General features: G+C 42.8%; 1 protein-coding gene across 1 annotated transcript in view; it reads left to right on the forward strand.

The window, feature by feature from the left end:
• The first annotated feature begins 5,197 nt into the window (after positions 1-5,197).
• Positions 5,198-18,858, forward strand: part of LOC119647937 — a 504,053-nt gene continuing 490,392 nt past the window's right edge. Inside the window, exon 1 of the mRNA XM_038049285.1 lies at positions 5,198-5,352. The gene's annotated coding sequence lies outside the window, so the exon portion shown is untranslated. The remainder of the gene's footprint in view (positions 5,353-18,858) is intronic.

Raw genomic sequence — 18,858 nt, forward strand, 5'->3', positions numbered from 1 at the left:
TAGACCGACAGAACCGAGTTTAAAAAAGGAATAACTGAAAAATTAAATAAACTGATATCAAATCAGCACTGGCAACGCCAACAAACGGGTGAGAAATAAAGTGCAAAGAATTTTCCATCCCCAGTGAAACATCCCTAATTGAAATGCTGGATACACTTACGCAGAAACTTTCTGTCGTATGCAGTCGGTTACGACGGTATGGCGAAAGTCCCTCCAGATGTATTCAGAATGCAATGTAAGCGAGGAACCAGCGGATTTTTTTCCAATCACTCAAAGAATCCCAACAGAGCGTTCAGACAGTACATTTTTCGGTAACGGAAGCGAGAGAATATTGGAGTGGGCTTTGGGGGCATCAACTTGTATGCTGGTACTAACAACCACCTTAGAAGCCTGTTGCGAATCATAGACATGTTGGACCGTGATATTCGGATGAAATTTGGATTAGACAAGTGTCGAATTCAAACCATCCCCAAAGGTCATCCCGAGCCGCATGCCGGACATTGCATTGGTGATCTCAACATCTACGACCGAGACAGACTTCTACAAATACCTGGGAATTCTGCAAGGAACCCATGCTCGAGTTGGTGATCTGAAGGATGCTCTGCTGTCCGAATTCCTGCGACGTATGAACCTAGTGCTGAAGTCGCACCTCTCGGGGAAGTATGAGATAGGTGCATTGAATGTATTCGCTATCCCTTCATTTGCTTATGCATTGGGGATATTGCCATGGACGAAGACCGATCTGGAAAACGTCCAGGGGGGGATGTGGACTACTATGCAAAAATTCCGAATGCATCATCCAAGCTCTGCTGTGGAGCGGATGAATCTGCCTCGTCACATCAGAGGTAGCGGCGTGGTTGACGTGATGGGACAACATCAACGCCAAGTCGACTCGCTATGCGCTTATTTTTACAGCAAAGAGCAGGCGAGCGGTCAAAGGGTAGAATAGTTCCAGGGCGAAACGTCAATTGGTACCCAAGATGGGAATGCGAAACGCCTCCTGAACCAACACCAACAGCTCTACTACCAAACCCTATCTCCACCTACACGTGGTGACCGCAGGATGAAAGCGAGTCTCTTCCGCCTAAAAACGGAACAAATTGTACCAAATGGTCCTCCAGGTTGGGGGCTGGGTAGGGTTGACAATTCTACATAGAAAACACAAGTTATCAAGCCACAGAAGGAGCCTCGGGCAGGATGGAATTCAAAACGACGAACCCGGCAACGACAACGGAATAACGATTTGAGTATTTTCTCATGGAACGTGCGTTCCCTGTACAGAGATGTAGCTACCAAGCAGCCAGCCAATATAAGGCTGATGTAACAGTGTTGCAAGAGATGCGTTGAACAGGGAGCGGTTTCGTGGAGAAGAGCTACTACACCGCCATTTATTATAGTGGCCATCCAGTAAACCATGTACTCGGAGAAGGTTTCCTAGTCAGCCAAAAAATGAAACCTGCTGTTATCGGTTTTGAAAACATAAGCGAACGGCTATGCAATCCGCATTTGTGAGGGAAATTTAGGAATATAAGCCTCATAAATGTCCACGCCCCTACAGAGGAGACTGCAGAGTCGTAGGAGGATACCTTCTACGAGGCAGTTGAGCGGACCTTCGAAGTCTGTCTCAAGTATGATATCAAAATCATACTTGGAGACTTTAACAGTCATGTAGGGATGGAGCCCGTATTCAAGTGATATGTCGCCTCCATAGGTTATATAATAGGGAATACCAACGATAGCGGTTTGCCGAATATTCTGTTAGCAGTTTCGCACGAAATAGTTGTGCCTGGTTTACGCGGAAAGCGGTCCTCAAACAAACGTGGGCCTCTTCAGACGGGATAACTTTCAACCAAATTAACCACGTGCTGATCGAACGCCGCCGCCTATTAGCCTTGATGAATGTCGGAACATATAGGGGGCGAAGATAGACTCGGATCACCATCTCGTTGGGATAGTGCTCCGTGCTCGAATCATACGATGGACAAATGGTAACACAACCAAGCATAGAAGAAGCAGTTCGTGTAATCCACCGGCTCAAAAACTATAAGCCGCCAGGAGCCGATGGAATTACAGCCGAATTGGTTAAATATGGTGGCGACCAACTTCACCAAATGGTTCATCAACTGATGCTCAAGGTATGGAGTAGCGAATTAATGCCTGACGACGATCAAAGAGGCATTATCTATCCTATACATAAAAAGGAGGATATCACGCAGTGCAGCAATTATAGAGGAACTACGTTGCTGAGTACCATCTATCAGATATTCTCCGCTACTTGCAAAGAGGCTTCACTCCAGGCAAATCAGCAACAGAACAGATTTTCTCTCTGCGGCAAACGATGGAAAAACTGTTGGAATATGGACATCAGTTGCACCATCCCTTCATCAACTTTAAAGTGGCCTATGATAGCATAGCCAGGGTAAAACTGTAAACGGCCATGAGAGAGTTCGGTATCCCGACGAAGTTAATAAGACTGACTAGGCTGACCCTGACCAATGTGCGAGGCCAGACAAAATCATCACTCTCGAGATCATTCAACATCAACAACAGTCTAAGACAAGGGAATGCTCGATCATGGGTCCTCTTTAACCTGACGCAGCAGAAAGTGATTCGCGATGCGGACGTAAACGCGAGAGGCACAATCCTCTTTAAGTCTTCCCAACTACTGGCCTACGCTGATGATATTCATATTACGGGAAGAACAGCTCAAGATGTACAGTCTACCTCCATCCAGATGGAGCAGGCGGCGCGAGATGTCGGGCTGCCCATTCATGGAGGCAAGACGAAGTACATGCTGGCAATCAACATCGAATCGCATTGGTCAACCAAAAACAATGAAGATAGGAGGCTACAACTTTTAGACCGTTGAAAATTTCTCCTATTTAGGGTCGAAAATCAATACCGATAATCGCTACGACGATGAAATTCGCATGTGCTTGTTGGCAGCCAACAGATCCTATTTCAGTTTACAAAAACTGTTCCGCTCTTACCGTAATAGACAATGACCTTGTGTTGAGGAATAAGCTATTATTCGGCGGATTAACGGCGGTGTGTCATAGTAGCATCTTGGATATGATCTTAGATCGAAAAGGCTAGACGATCATCGTTTCTGGATGAGGGTTTTCGTACTAGCTATTTGGTTGAATGTAATTCTGTGGCTCACAAGCATCTATAACAAAGCCCCTCATTTTCGTTTCATCGCACCCTTCTGAAGGAAAGTAATACTCAGGGCCTATCTATGCGTCTGTTACCAAAGGTACGGTCCAAAGCTGGGTTTTCATCGTCCATTCGAACGGGGAAAGCTACGTCAGTATTTTTGAACTTTTATTCTACTTCTTCGAATTTTTTCACAAGAAGGCTCTGATGGAAAGGATAGTAGCTCGGATTATCCTTTAGGACACGTTGCGCACTCGGTTTGCTGCAGAATAAACAAATCACTATTGGTTCTAACTATTCTTTTTTTGTTTCGTGCTTTGTTTCATTTTGAGGCATTCTCCGCAGAATCAATCGAATTTAACAAAGCTTCAGGATATTCTCCTCCTGCTTATTAGTGGCCTGATGTTTCATATGGAGGCTTTCACCAATGACTCAGGATTCACGAAACATGAAAAATTATAAGCAAGAATTAGATGGCGCCGCAGTTTAGCTAATAATAAATATCGAGCCGAATTCGATAGTGGTCTCAGCTAGGTATTCTGATATCTATTTCACGTGTCGAACAGTAGATAGTAGGTGCGACATCCAAAAAGTAGATGGGGCAATAGAAAGTAGTGAATCGAATAAAGTTTTGCAAATACATGAGTGGTGAAGACATTTAGGCCTTTTATGCAAGGGCATTAGCTTGTATTTGGGTCCCGGTGAAAGTGCATTGGTTCTCTTCGATGTCGTTTTTAATAGGACAAATATGTGGGCTTTGTAAAAGAAGTATGTACATACGATAAAGATCCACCTAGATTTCCCAAACTAGCTACTGTGGAGATACTGTATTACAGTAAATAGGGCCGTTGTAGAGGTACTTTCAGGTGTAAACCGCTCTAAGTAGTACAGCTTAATCTTTCGCTGACTGTTGCCACACAAAGCCCTTGCCAAGCGCTTCCAAGATTGCAAGGCCTATCCCTCTCTGCTGATATTTGTATTTGAATTGGGACATTTGAAATTAGTCGCGGTGATTTCCATGATTACCGCATTTTCTACGCTTCCCAACTTCCTCCGTTTAGAGCCGTGTCGGTCGAATCATTGACCCTAAGTTCCTGAAAAGGCAGCTCGATCTTGACTTACATCCAAGTTCAAAACATGACGAAATTCCTGGCATCTAAAATAATTAATGTAATCGACGTGACTCGATGCGAGCGCTATGAGTATCTTCAGGTAAATCCGGCAGGCACAGTGATTAATGAATGAGCATTATACTCAGGTACGAGTAATTCACATCCGCACGTGCACAATGCCCAGCAATTGCGCTAAAAACTTTTGCTCAAAATGCATGCGACGCGTCTTCGGTGGTCAATTCGTAACACATTTTTTTCGTTATCATTGAATCAAATGAAATTTGTATGTAATATGGCCCGGTGAGGGTTAGCCGGACAATAAAACAATACAAATGTCCCATAATGGCGCGCGTAATGGAGTAATTGTTATTCAAGTGCATTGATGATCTTATTGCCATGTAATATTTGTTTGTACGAGGCTCCGCCGATCGGCAATACCATTTTATTTTCTTTGGTATCAAGTATGAGTGCTACTGGAAAAAATGGTAGGCAGGCTGCGTTTAGAAGCTCATTTGCTTCGTACAATAATTGCATAGAAATGAAAACAATAGATTTCGGTATGGTGTTCGGTGAAGTGTTAGTCGGCGATTTCTTTGAGGTTCTTGCAGTTTTTTGTAAACGGCAGAGGTAGATGGTACCTATCTGCTTACGGGCATCGCGAATTAAAAAAAACTCCAACTTATAGTCGCCATCGAACAGGACAAATAATTTAATCTCAGCTAATTAAAGATGTTTAATTCCTTAAACGCAATAGTGAAAATAGTGTCCCGGGTCCTCTGTACCTCGAGTTTATAAAATTTTCGAATCGACTATTTGAGTAAAGTGTTTACGCGGTTATCCATCAAATGGTGTTTAACATTTCTTTTACAAGTGGACCATAATAATTAATCTAATTCAAAATTCTCTTCTGCCGACCACGAGTGAAGATTTTTTGTGCAGTTTGTGTTTATTGTTTGAATATTTGTTGAATCAGTTTTACTTACTTTCCACCACAGAAGTGAAAGATATTGATCAAAACTGAATAGTGTTACTTCAACGACCTTCACGATCCGATTTCTACACCGCTGAATTACCATTAAAGAAGGTAAGTAAGATTCATGGTGCATTATATTATTGGGACTAGTAACATATGATTGAACCTGAGACCATGAAATGGGTACTTGGTTGGAATTACGGAAAGTCAAGATGGGTCTGCGTCTTTAGTGTCCTGAAATGTTAATTGTTCATCTTTACTAGTGATGATTCTAGGGCCAAATCTCTAGCACGTGGCTTAGTAGCTGGAATTTTGGGAGGAAAAGTTAATATTTAAAACATATCTCAGAAATTGTATGTTTCAAAATTATGTAAAAATTGTGTGTTTGAACAATTTTTGACCATTTTTTAAGGTTTTCTGTAAAACAAAACCTTATCAAAATCGGTTTACTGTCTATGTGTCTGTCCGTCTGCCTTTTTTTTTGTTTCCGGCGTTGGAAGGTGAAAAGCTTCAAAACCTACTGCTGGCTCCTGCCACACAGTTATGTGAGACTTCCACTCACTAAAACCACCTCCTTCTAATTCCACTTTTCCCAGGGAACTCCTATAAAGTATTGCGTCGCTGGGCTGGATCAGCTTTTAACTGCGGCTCGTTATGGTTCCTTCGTCGTAGTTCCTCCTGCCTTAGATGTTGGTGAATAACTTGCAGTTCTTTTGCAACCTGGTTCCAGGCATCCGTTGACTCTAGCATGAACTCCACAATGTTTTCGGGTGTTAAACGCCTGTCTGCGACCGCTTCTATTCTTGTTCGGTGCGCGGTGAATCTAGGGCAATCAAATATGACATGGTCCGCATTCTCAGCCACGTTACCACATTTTGGGCAGCATGGTGACTCATTGTGACCAAATCGATGTAACTAAGCACGCCGTTGAATTGCGGTAGACTCCCCAGCGGCATACGTTTTGTCGTAGAGTCGCCGGCCTTCATTCGCCAAGATGTCTATGGGGAGCATCCCTGCTAGTACATATGCTGCTTCTCCTGATGTTGTCCGATACGCACTGCATACCAGGAGTGCACTCAGCCGATACGCCATTCCCAATTTTCAGTTCATTTGTTATCCAGAACAGTTGCCCAAACTGGAGCTGCGTAGAGTAGCATGCAGCTGACTACCCTAGAAAGCAAAAGACGTCGACTTTGTCTTGGCCCACCAATGTTCGGTAGTATCCTCGAAATCGTTACAACGTTAGAAGACGCTTTAGTTGCGGCGTACTTAATGTGTCTTTTGAAGTTGAGTCTTCTGTCAATAATTACTCCGAAGTACTTGAGCGATGGTTGGGAGTAAATTGTTTTTCGCCAACTTTGATTTTCACAGTTGTGCTCTTTCTTCTCTTGCTAATGAAAACTACTTGTGTTTTATGTTCAGCAAGTGAAAGGCCAGAATTTCTCAACCAGGAATTGGTCTCCCATATCGCTTCATTTGCATAGATCTCGAACTCGTCTTAGTGCTTTGCAACCACTGTTATTCTGACATCATCGGCGAAGCCAATCGTTGGCAAGTTATCCGGAAGGCGTAGCGTCACCACTCCATCATACGTAACTAGCCACAGCAAGGGACCTAGGACAGAGCCCTGTGGCACCCCGCAATTCGTCGGGAATATTTTTAGCCCATCGTCCGAGTCGCAGTAAAGTCTTATCCCGAGGAGAAACTCAACTACAATGCGTACAATGTACTTCGGGGCCTGTAACTTGTCGAGTGCCTCAATAATTTTTTTTCCATTTTGCACTATTGAATGCATTGTTTACGTCGAGGGTTATTACTGTGCAGCATTTTCCTGCTTGTATTGCAGCCCGAACCAAATCAGTCACCATGCTGATTGCGTCGACAGTTGATTTCGCCTTATGAGATCCGAATTGTTTGTCGAAAAAGCCTCCTTCCTTTTCCGCAACAGCGAGCAATCTGTTGTATATTACTCGTTCAAATAGTTTGCCAATGGTATTGACTAGACATATCCGTCTATATGAGGAGGGGCACCCAGTAGTTTACCTACTTTCGGTATGAGTATGAGCTTTTGTAGCTTCCATTGCTCGTGGAATTCTCCTTCCCTAAGGCATACCGTGAAAACTTGAGCAAACATACCTGGCGCTGTCCAGGCTGCTACTTTCAGGCAATATTAGGGATTCCATCCGGTCCTGGAGTCTTTTTTCAGTCAATCTTTTCGCTGCGTCCAGAGCCTCCTCATTTACCGCTGCTGGAACTTCGTCGGGATTTAAATGGACTGCAGGAAGACTTGTGCAGTTCACATCTACTGGGAACAGAGTGTTCACTAAATTCTACAACAAGTCCGGACAAGTAATCGGTGGGAGTGCTCGCCTTTTAATGATGACATCACCGACCTGTATGCGCTACCCCATGGGCCAGAGTCAGCTTCAGTGCATGTTTGAAATGTTCGGATTTGTTCTTTACGATAGCTGCTTGCAATTTTTTCCTCGCAATATAAACTTGTAGCTCCTCGAACTTAGGTCGATTTCTTCTACGCTGGGAAGGTCTCCTAGCTTTGAGGCACACTTTCCGGCATTCCTCAATTTATAAATACCATTAAAGACTAGGATTTCGCCTTCGGAAAGTGCTACGTCGAGGCATAGCGGCATCCATGCCCGCTGCAATTTTTTCATGACCTGTGAAACTTTTTTTGTGCGTTTCCCGATAGCAATGTATCTTCCAGAAGTACCTCCTTGAACATTTCTGTGTTGGAAAGTACCACGTTCAAGCGTGAGAATGTCTCCAGCAATATTCGTCCTCTTGCGTTGGTTTCTGTGCTATTCCATTCTTCTTCTGCCCATGCGTTGATGTCGCCGGCTATTACTTTGGGATTGTAGCGACTTACATTGAAGGATAGTTTCTCCGGCAATGATGCGAATTCCTCTAATGTGAGGCTCGGTGCTACGTAACAGCTATAGATGTATATCCCTCCAATCTTGGCAGGGATGAACCCGTTCTCTGGATGTTTTTTTCGCATCTCCTATAGCTTAACTTCCGCAGTTCCATATCGCCGCCTTACTGGTTTTGTCTGCTATCCATACTCTGCCTAGCAGATTTTCGTATTGTTCGGATACAATGGCAACGTCGACGTTGTTTTCGAATACGCTTTGGAAAAGTAGGTTTTGGGGCTCTCGACAGTGATTCAGTCAGTTGCATAAACTTCATTTGACCTTATTTGTGAACACCTTTCTGAACACTGGGCATTTACCGCTGCCTGTAATGTGGGCGTTGTCACTATTTTTTGCTTCCACGTAGAATGCGCACTTGGGCATTCTGTTGCAGTCCTTTGCACGCTTTTACATCGACTTTAAGGGGGGTCCCCATATATGCAAAAGGAAACCTGGTCTTAGTTTTGACATTTGTTGGAAAAGCGGGGAGTTCTCGCGGTCGAAAGTGATTATTTATTTAACGGGGCCATTCTCAGAAACTCCGGACTCCTCCTGGCTTTGGGAGCATTCAGACCATGGAATCTCTTTCACTAACGGGAGGGGAGGGGAGGAAGGGAGTTGTTAGTTCAGGGAATCCCTTACCATCCGGTCCCTCCGTCGGTCGATTTCAATCTTCTTCGCAATAGGAAGAGCCCGAACATAATGCACAGTACGATTCCCCTCTTCAGCATCTCTCTAAAAATGTTGTGTGGAGAGAGCTGCCCTGTGCCTGCATAGAGTTGCTGACGAAAGCTGTCCTATCACTCGCAAGAGAAAAAAGTGTGTTAAGCGTCGTCCACCACTTCATTCCAGAACACACTATCAGGAAATCGCAGCTTGCCATCCATCTTGTGCAGGTAAAACTGAAGATGGGTAAGGAAATAATCAATCAATCAATCAATCTGCGTTCGGTTCAACTACGAGTCTAAATTGTCGACGAGTCGCGCAGTCCATCTGCCCCTTGGCTCATTTTGTCAAGAAAGTTGCCGCTCGGTAAGGGTGCGTTAACGTTCTTTATGGCAACCACCTCTCTTAAATTCCCGCCCTTACGGCGGTAGATAGCTTTGCGCTCCTTGGCAAGGAGGGCAACGACGGGGATCACTCCCACGATCACCATCACGGCCGGTTCGGAGACGCTGCGATAAGCAGACGCCACTCGCAAAGCTCCTCGTCTCTGCACTTGAACAAGGCGCTTACGATTTACCTCCTTGTCAAAAGCAATAGCCCATACATCCGCTCCATAGAGCAGAACCGACTGCATTGCTTCCATTAGGAGACATATCCTAGTCGATATAGGCCCCCCAACATTCGCCATTAGCCGACTTAAGGCCGCGACTTCAGCTGCAGTCCTGTCCGCTGCTACATTGATTTGCTCGAAAAAGCTCATCTTCGAGTCGAGCATTAAACCAAGGTATCTAATCGCTGGTTTTGACTCTATAGTCAACTCGCCGATCGATATGGGGCGCAGGGCCGGGATTCTACTTCTGGTCAAGATGGCTACTTCGGTTTTTTCCAAAGCAAGGCTGAAACCGTGGGTCATCATCCATCCGCTTACTCGTCGCATCAGTATGCCAAGTCTGCTTTGCGCCGGCTCAACAGTGCATCCGGCAACAAGTGTCGCAACGCCGTCTGCATAACCGACCAGGCGCGACTCTTCGTGCATATCGTGTCTCAGCAGACTTTCGTAAGAAGCGATCCAGATGTCCGGCTCTAGGATGGATTCCTGTGCTACTCTCAACATGATTTCCATCCTCCTTTGGCCCTCTAGCGTCTCATAGGGCAGAGAGCGGTCTTTTAGATAATCCCTCAATATCCGCAAGAGATAGCTTGGCACGTGAAATGGGTTTTCTAGTGTGCCTAGCAAATCAGTCCATCTTAGGGAATTGGAGGCATTTCTGACATCAAGCGATATGTGGAGCACCATCCGTCGAGATCGGCGGCTGTGTGCCTCGGCTCGATGAACCGCATCTACGATCTCCATAACAGCATCTACTGTAAATCTCCCTGTTCTGAACTCGGACTGCCTTGCGGATAAGTCCCCGGCAGCGCGGATTGCTTCAGCGAGTCTACTCCTGATGAGCTTCTCGAGCACTTTTCCAGCGGTGTCAAGCATACACAGCGGTCGGTATGCAGACGGGAGCTCCAGGTCTCCTTTACCTTTATTGATCAACGCGAGTCTGGCCACTTTCCAGCGACAAGGAAAATTGCCCTCCTTCAAGCACGCGTTGAATACTTCAAGCAGCAATTGTAGCCGTTGGCGGAACACCAGCTTATAAACTTCCGTCGGGATGCCGTCAGCGCCTGGGGCCTTCTTGTTTTTCATAGTGAGAACCGCTTCTTCGAGCTCTCTCATTGTGAAAAGGGATCAATCCTCGACACTTTCCGAGCTATTTACATCAACCCGTACAGGGTATCTGGGGAATAATGCCCGCACAATGCGGTCTATCTGGTCGCGAGGTTTGCTTTTATTTATAGCGCTGCGGAGTCTCCTTTTTGCTAATCTATGCTGTGCCTTTATGACACAGGCCTCCTCGTTGGCGTGCAAACGTTGTGCCAAACGGCGGTGCTTGTGACACTCCTTCCGTAGGTCGGCAATTTCTGCCGTTCACCAGTACATAGAAGGCTTATCGCGCGTTATCAGGTTCATCACTGAATTCACGACGGTATCAGTTGCGACACTACTAACCCCCGGAGCATCCTCCAGCGCAGCCCTGCCTGCTCCAAGAGCTTCGGCGCACTTCCCGATGTTCACCCTCGCGCCGGCAAATAGCGTCAACCACTTCGAACGCGATGTAGTGGTGATCACTTGCCGAGGAGTCTTCTAGTACTCTCCACCCGTCCAGCGATTATGCCAGAGATTCCGACGCAAAAGTGATGTCAGGAATGCTTCCTTCACAGCCTGGGTGCCGAAACGTTGGCGTGGATCCGGTGTTTAAAACTACGAGTCCGGTTCTCGCCGCCATTTCCAGAATCCATTTCCCTCTGTAGTCTGACTGAATCATGCCCCATTCAAGACCCCTAGCATTAAAATCACCGCCTACCAGAATTTGTCCCTCCGTGCTCGAAACGGCGTCCTCTAGAGCATCAAGCCGGAGCTGAAAGTCCAGCGTCGTCTGGTTCGGCGTCAGGTAAACGCTAAAAAACGTTATTCCTAAACATCGGATCCAGACAAACCCGATCCCCCGGCCTTTGGCAAGAACACGAATTCGAACATCATCCCGAACCCAGATGGCAGCGGTGCCCGATAAGTCGAGATGCCATGAGGACGGGTTCTTTTTTCGGTATTGCTCGCTAATCAGCACTAGATCACCATTTACTTCCGCAGCGAACTGTACTAGCAACTGGTGAGCAGTTACACTTCGGAGCATGTTAATTTGTAAAATGCGGATCATGCCGTTCGCACCCTAGCCCTCTCCAATTCTACCCTGAAGATCGGACACCGTCCCGAACCTGCAGTGTGTGCGACGCCCTCACCAGACGCGCCACAATCCTTGCAGAGAACCCAACTCTCGCTTTCATTGCAGGTCTTCGCTTGATGACCCACTTGGCCGTATATCCGGCATGCTATCCTCCTGCCTGGACCCTCTCAAGTTGCTGACGTGTGTCCATAGTCCAGACACCTGTAGCACTTGGTGAGGACTATCCGCATTCGCACCCTGCATACTACCCATCCGATTCTCCCGCTGCTAAAGAGTTTCCTCGCATATTGCTCAGGGACTTCCATCACGGCCTCGAGCATTTATAGAGGTGATACCTACTCGGGCAATACAGACCTAGTGATGCCTAGCTAAATTAGGACCCCATAAGCTGCATCTTAATAAAAGTTAAGGTGGGATGATTATCAGGTAAGGTTTGATTCTTTCTGGATTGTTCCTTCTATCCTGGATGAAATTAAAATATGAATAATATGTGACTTCACTACTTTAAACGATATTTATTTAATTGTTTTTACAAACCCATGGACTCAGATAATGAGTCCCGGTTCAGAATGGCTAAAGCGACGGATGTTTCTTTCATTGAACGATAAACGAACGGAACTCTTACTTCTTTTATTGTTAATTTGAGCATGAAGCATTTAAAAAATTTCATTTTGGGTTATCCAAAGTTAGTTATTAACCCGTTCTGGTTACGTTACAGAGTTTCAACAAGGGTGGGTTTTCGAATCAGCTTGAACCACAAATATTTCCAATTAATAGCGTTCTTGACTACTTTTCCGAAGAGATTTAAGGTTACTAAAGTCTTTTTATCGTAAAACATATCAGTTTTCCAATAAATGAATCAATTGCAGAACTTAAAGAATGCCCTCCACTCTCGGGAAATTGTCATCGTATAAAGAAGTCTCTTTGCAAAAGAGAACAAGGAATGCCTATGGATTGCGTTTGATTATTAAGAGTTATTACTTAATTAATTTGCTGGAAAATACATTTAAAAAAAACACTTTTTGGAAAAAAAATCGTTAAAAGTGCAATAAGTATTCGAAACTCAATCAAATATTGAGCAAACCTTGATCAACTAGTAAATCACATGTCCTTCGTTTTTTATAGATTTTACACCATCTACTTTAGCTAATTACACAGTTAACAAAGCTGAACAAATACTTCCTAAATTGAATCTTATATGTTGTGGGAAAATTGAAAGCACATATTAGTAACTGTAGCGTATAATGATACGTCTGAATGATGATGTGCGTAATAGCGCCTCATGGTTCAGTGGTTAATTAGATGTTTCGTAGCTTTGTCAAGATTACTACTATAGGCTATAAGTGAAAGTCAGAAATGTTTTTTCGAATACAATATTTACGAGAAGTTTACTTTTGTTAAAGCCATCATCGGGGAAGCATAGATAATATGTAAGAAAAGAATTCCCATGGATCAGCACGTTTAGGGCTTTCAATCAAAACACTCACCTCATGATAGATCAAAATCTTAATTGCAGAGGATTCTATTTTTGGCTACTCATCAGCTTGTCTATTTATAACACGCGATTTATGGTATATAGAAATTGTTGCACCTACGGGCATGAACTTTGATGCATGCATGAAGTAAATTGTATGATTTTACGTTCAGTTCCAAAGGACTCCTAATACGTGTGAAAAGAGGGTGTAATATCTTTAGTACTTTGTGGAAAAAAATTTCGAACCCAGGCAATGGCAACTCATCAGACGCTACCTCACCTCTACCCTGGGAGCAGCATGACCGAAGAGGCTTGCAGGTGTTACACACTCCCTTTTATGATTCGCAAAACACGAGAAGGGCGCGAATTATATCCAACGTAAATCCGCCTACAGTTCAGGCCAAAGCTTGACCGGAGCTTAGGACTCCTCAATCCCTAAAGGATATAAATAGTCAATCTTTTGTTTAATCGATTGAGGAAGCTGTGTCCGAATCCATTGATATTGAACCTCATCAATTGGGATATGAGGCAGTGTATGAGGAGTTGCTTCTATTGCGGACGAAATTTTTGAAACGCTAGATTGGGTGTTCGTGCTCAAAACTGAAAGGTGCGCTTTTTCCTCAATTGGTCCATATCAGATGGATTTGTACTTACAGTATGTCAAGTAATTCTTTGCAAACGGAAAATAACTAGAAATATTTCTGTTTGACAGATGGTAAAAAGCAAAATAATACATTTTTTGGTAATTTTTTAAAGTGTAATGTTTTATTGGAATATTAGCTAATACTTTACAAATAAAAGAACATAAAACTTGTTTCGAGTAAAGATTGAAAGCGTTACAAATAAAAAACTACATTTCTTTCAGTGTCAAATAATTTTTTGCAAAATACATTATTGAATAAAAAAGTGAATAAAAAAAGTAATTAAATTAATATTTTCATTCTTAATATTTAGTATGGAAACCCTTAGCATCAAGCACAGCCTGCAGTCTCCTTTTCATAGAGGATATCAATTTTTTGACATCGTATTCGTTTGGTATATTTTCCCATTCCTCCTGAATAAAGGCTTTTAACTGCTCTTTTGACTTCGGACTTCTCCTTGCAACTCTTTTTTTAAGATGAGCCCACAAATTTTCGATTGGGTTCAAGTCCGGGCTGTATGCTGGTGTATCGATAACTTTCGCACAATTATAAAGCGCCCAAGATCTACACAAATACGACTTATGTTTAGGGTCGTTGTCTTGGTATAGTTTGAAATTTAATTTATTACGATTACTAGGATCGATAAAACCAAATTTTGTGGCACTTTGAACCAATTCTGTTTTCAGAATATCTAAATAATACTCTTTATCCATTGTTTCGTCAATAAATCTTAATATGCCTACTCCTTTTGATGAAATGCATCCCCAAACCGTGACCGACAATTTCCCGAATTTTACTGTTGGTATAATATTTTTATAACATAAAGCTTCAAGAGGCTTCCTCCAGACTCTATTTGGGCCCTCATTGTAATAGAGCATAATTTTAGTCTCATCGCAAAAAATAACGTCATCCCAATATTCGATGGGGTATAAAACATGCTCTTTTGCAAATGAAAATCTTTTATTTATATTAAATGTTGATAACAGCGGTTTTTTCCTGGCTACTCTCGAAGAATATTTATGTTCTAAGAGTACTTTTCTCACTGTTTCATGTGAGATTTGAACTCCACAATCCTTTTCTAGTTCAACAGCCAACGATCTTGTGGAAGTGTAAGGATTTTCATCGATTTTTCTTACCTCTCTAGGAGTAAGCTTATTCGGCCTTCCTTGTGAGCAACGTAAATGTATCCTATCTTCTTTTTCAGCGCGATTTATTATATTGTAAACGGTTCTCAATTTAACTGAAAACATTTCCGCAAGCTCCTTTGCAGTTTTTCCTTTACAATAATGAAAATACACTAACTGAATAATATTGTCGAGTGTTCTGCTTCCAGGCATTTTGACTTTAAAAAATTTTCAATGAACAATCAAACAAAATCCAACCGATTGCAAACGGATTTCACTTTGAATGCAGCAACATAAACATATCAATGCGATACCGAATAATACCATCTAGAATTCTGGAGAATTCTGTCGCTATATGCATGCGTGTACGTATTACAGTGTGTTTTGCAAAGAATTTTTTGACAGTGGAAAATGTGATCACGATTACTTTTGGCGTATTTACATTGCCTTTTGAAATGAAGTATATGTGTTTATTGTGTAAGTAGGTGATTGGCAAACTAACCAACAATTTCCCTTTTTTAAACTTTAAGAATTTTACCATTTATTCATTTTATTTCATATCGAAGTGAAATCTATATAACTGTTTTTTCTTTGCAAAGATTTTCTTGACATACTGTATGTCTCCTTCAATCAATGAAGCGTGAGTTAGCGGTTGCGATCTGCTGGATTGTAGTATCCGCGGCTTTGTAACGTGGACAGTTTTTCATTCACTATTTCTAAGAACAATGTGATAAGAGAGTGTATTTAATAATATAATATATTTTTAATTTTTCTCCCGTTTTAACACCTTTTAGCCTTTTCAATCTACTCCTCCCAATTTCATAATTCCCATCCCCTTTTATATCCCACATTTAACATTTGAAATGAAATTTTTTTTTTAAAACCTTCCTTAGCTTTTCCCTAAACATAAAAATCCATTGCCCTTTTAACAATTCCAATTTATATTTAATAACAATTTTCTAAAAATGCAAGCGGGGCCGGGCCAGGCAAGATTGATCCTTCCACTTGCATATAAATTTGTCCAAGTTACATATCAATGAATGTTGGCACAACAGTTGACCTTGATTGAGGACAGTGGAAAAATTTCTTTTGATTTTCGCTTTTGCTGCGCCGACTTGAAATTTGAAGTTCAAGGTCAGGGTCAGCAAAAGCCAAAATTAGCTGAGTTCGGACCGGCTCATGAAGTTTGAAAATTGGTTAGCTGGATTCTGCCAAGAATTCGTTCTGGGCTTGGCATTATGACCACCCAAAGTAGAATTCTAGAGATGAAAATGAGAGAGAATTTGCCATTGTGTAGCTACCATGATCCGCGAATCGAAAAACCACAGGACAAAATCAGGTTGATGCTAATTTCGCGAAGTTCAAGTGTTTTCTGTATTAATCGGCAAACGCAATAATTTGCGAGTTGGATTGACGAGTTGCGTCGATTATAAAATTAGAAGATTGGCACATCGTGTGTCACTGAAAATATCGATATGTGAGTGAATGCGTTCAGGTTTTTTGCGCCGAGAAGGTTAGTTTTCACTATATGACCTTGGTTCATATTCTGGACTATGGTTGAGGTGAAATACAAGTAGGAGACTAGTTTCTGGAGTACTTAGAGAGATTTGATAGTGTATTAATTAATACGGTCGTGTAAATATAAGCGCCAGTCGCCAGGAGCCGATGGAATTACAGCCGAATTGGTTAAATATGGAGGCGACCAGTTACACCAAGTGGTCTATCAACTTATGTTCAGGGTATGTGACAGTGAATCAATGCCTGACGATTGGCAACGAGGCACACAGTGCAGCAATTATAGGAGTATCAGGTTGCTGAGTACCATCTATAAGATATTCTCTGCTATCTCGCTAGGCCGGATAGCCCCATATGCCCAGAACATCATTGGCCCATACCAAAGGGGCTTCACTCCACGCAAATCAGAAACAGATCAGATTTTGTCTGTGCGGCAAGCGATGGGAAAACTGTTGGAATATGGACAACAGTTACACCATCTATTCATCGACTTTAAAGCCACCTATGATAGCATAGCCAGGGTAAAACTTTACACGGCCATGAGAGAATTTGGCATCCCAACGAAACTAATAAGACTGACTAGGCTGACCCTGACCAATGTGTGGGGCCAGGTAAAAACAGCAGGATCACTCTCAAGACCATTCGACATCAAGAACGGTCTACGACAAGGGAATGCCCTATTATGCGTCCTCTTTAACCTGGCCCTCAAAAAAGTGATCCGTGATACCAAGTTAAATGCAAGAGGTGCGATCCTCTTTAAGTCCACCCAACTACTGGCCTGGCTGACGCTATCAACATCATGGGAAGAACCATCCGAGACGTACAAACTGCCTTCACCCAGATCGAGCAGTCGGCTATTGGCGCGAGATCTTGGGCTGCCCATCAATGAAGACGAACCAACCAACAACATCAAACCGCACTGGTCAAACAGGAAGAATAAAAATATGAGAATGCAACTTTGAGACCGTTGACATTTTCTCCTATCTAGGGTCGAAAATCACAACCGATAACAGCTACGATGATGAAATCCGCGCACGGTTGTTGTCAGCCAACAGAGCCTATTTCAGCTTACAAAAACTGTTCCGCTCGAAACGTCTCACCACAGGGTCAAAGCTTTTACTGTACAAGACAATGATCTTGCCAGTCCTCATGTATTCCTCGGAAACTTGAATTCTTAACAAGAAAAATTGCGAACTCTTAGCCGCAATCGAGAGAAGAATCCTCCAAAGAATTTTTAGCGCCCTACATGAGGATGAACGATTCCGTAGCCTACACAATGACAAAATCTATGAGCGATACCATGACCGTCAGGTTGTGGATAAAATCCGGCTCAATAGGTTGCGGTGGGCGGGTCACTTAATCCCGGAAAGTCTATAAGGGCAATATCTATGGTAGAAAAAGAAGACGAGGCAGACCCTGCCTAAGATGGAGCGATGGCGTGGGCCAGAACGCCAGACAGCTTTTAGGGGTATCGAATTGGTGGACCTCGGTGCAAAACCGGGATGTCTGGAGTTCCTTATTAAGGCTGGCCTAGACCGGATACCGGTTGTTGCGCCGTTGGTGATGATGAAATATAAGCACGAACATTTCTGTAACGAACGATTCGTTTACCAATTCCGGGATTCCAAGTGAAGGATATTTCAACCTTTTTCTTTATTTTATTATTTTTTTTTTACTTTGTCCTTTTATTTTATTTTTTAATGTAAATTATTAGATATTTTTTTGTTTTTTTTGTTTGCTCTTACTACTTACTACTTACTTATTACTTATTTTATTCTATTTTGTCATTTTACTTTACTATTTTATTTTATATCTTCATGAAATTTTATTTTATTTATTTATTATTTTATTGTAATCTCTCTTTGATTTGAGCACTTGCTTTCCCCTTGTTTCTATTGTAACCTAATTTAGGAGCATCCTCCAACAGGATGACCTGTGGATGCCAAAGCAGGGCGAGAAGCTCAAAAACAGCGCCTGTTAGCACCTCTGAAGCAGGAGAATAATCGACTCAGGATGCGATCCACCGCAAAACTTCCCTTTTGATTGCAGCACTTAAGGCTGTAGTTTTACGGTCCCACGCGTAGTCGAGCCTTAATTTTTTTTTGTTCCTTCAATTCCTATTTAGTTTGCGCGTTAATCTTTCGGTAGGCACGCACGAGTTCCCATGTTTGATGAATTTTCAGGTTCCGATTCGAAAACACGCATCGTGAAGTTTCGTATAATGTTCAAAGGACGGACTCTACATTTCCGAGCCTGGCTTATATAGCGCGGTGCAAGTATATGGGGTCCTTCATTGTAAATTTTTTCATCTTTTAGAGGTTTTGAATAGTTCTTCCCTCTTGGTCGTTTCCGGCCACTTAGGATGGTCATTTGACCATCGCGCAATAGCCTTTATATATAGTAATTTTATTCTTTTTGAAGAAAAGTGGCCTTTCTACTTTATGTCATAAAAAGGGTCAATAATCACCCAGTCTCCTT

This window comes from Hermetia illucens, chromosome 2, assembly GCF_905115235.1.
Source record: "Hermetia illucens chromosome 2, iHerIll2.2.curated.20191125, whole genome shotgun sequence".
NCBI classification, from domain to species: Eukaryota; Metazoa; Arthropoda; class Insecta; order Diptera; family Stratiomyidae; genus Hermetia; species Hermetia illucens.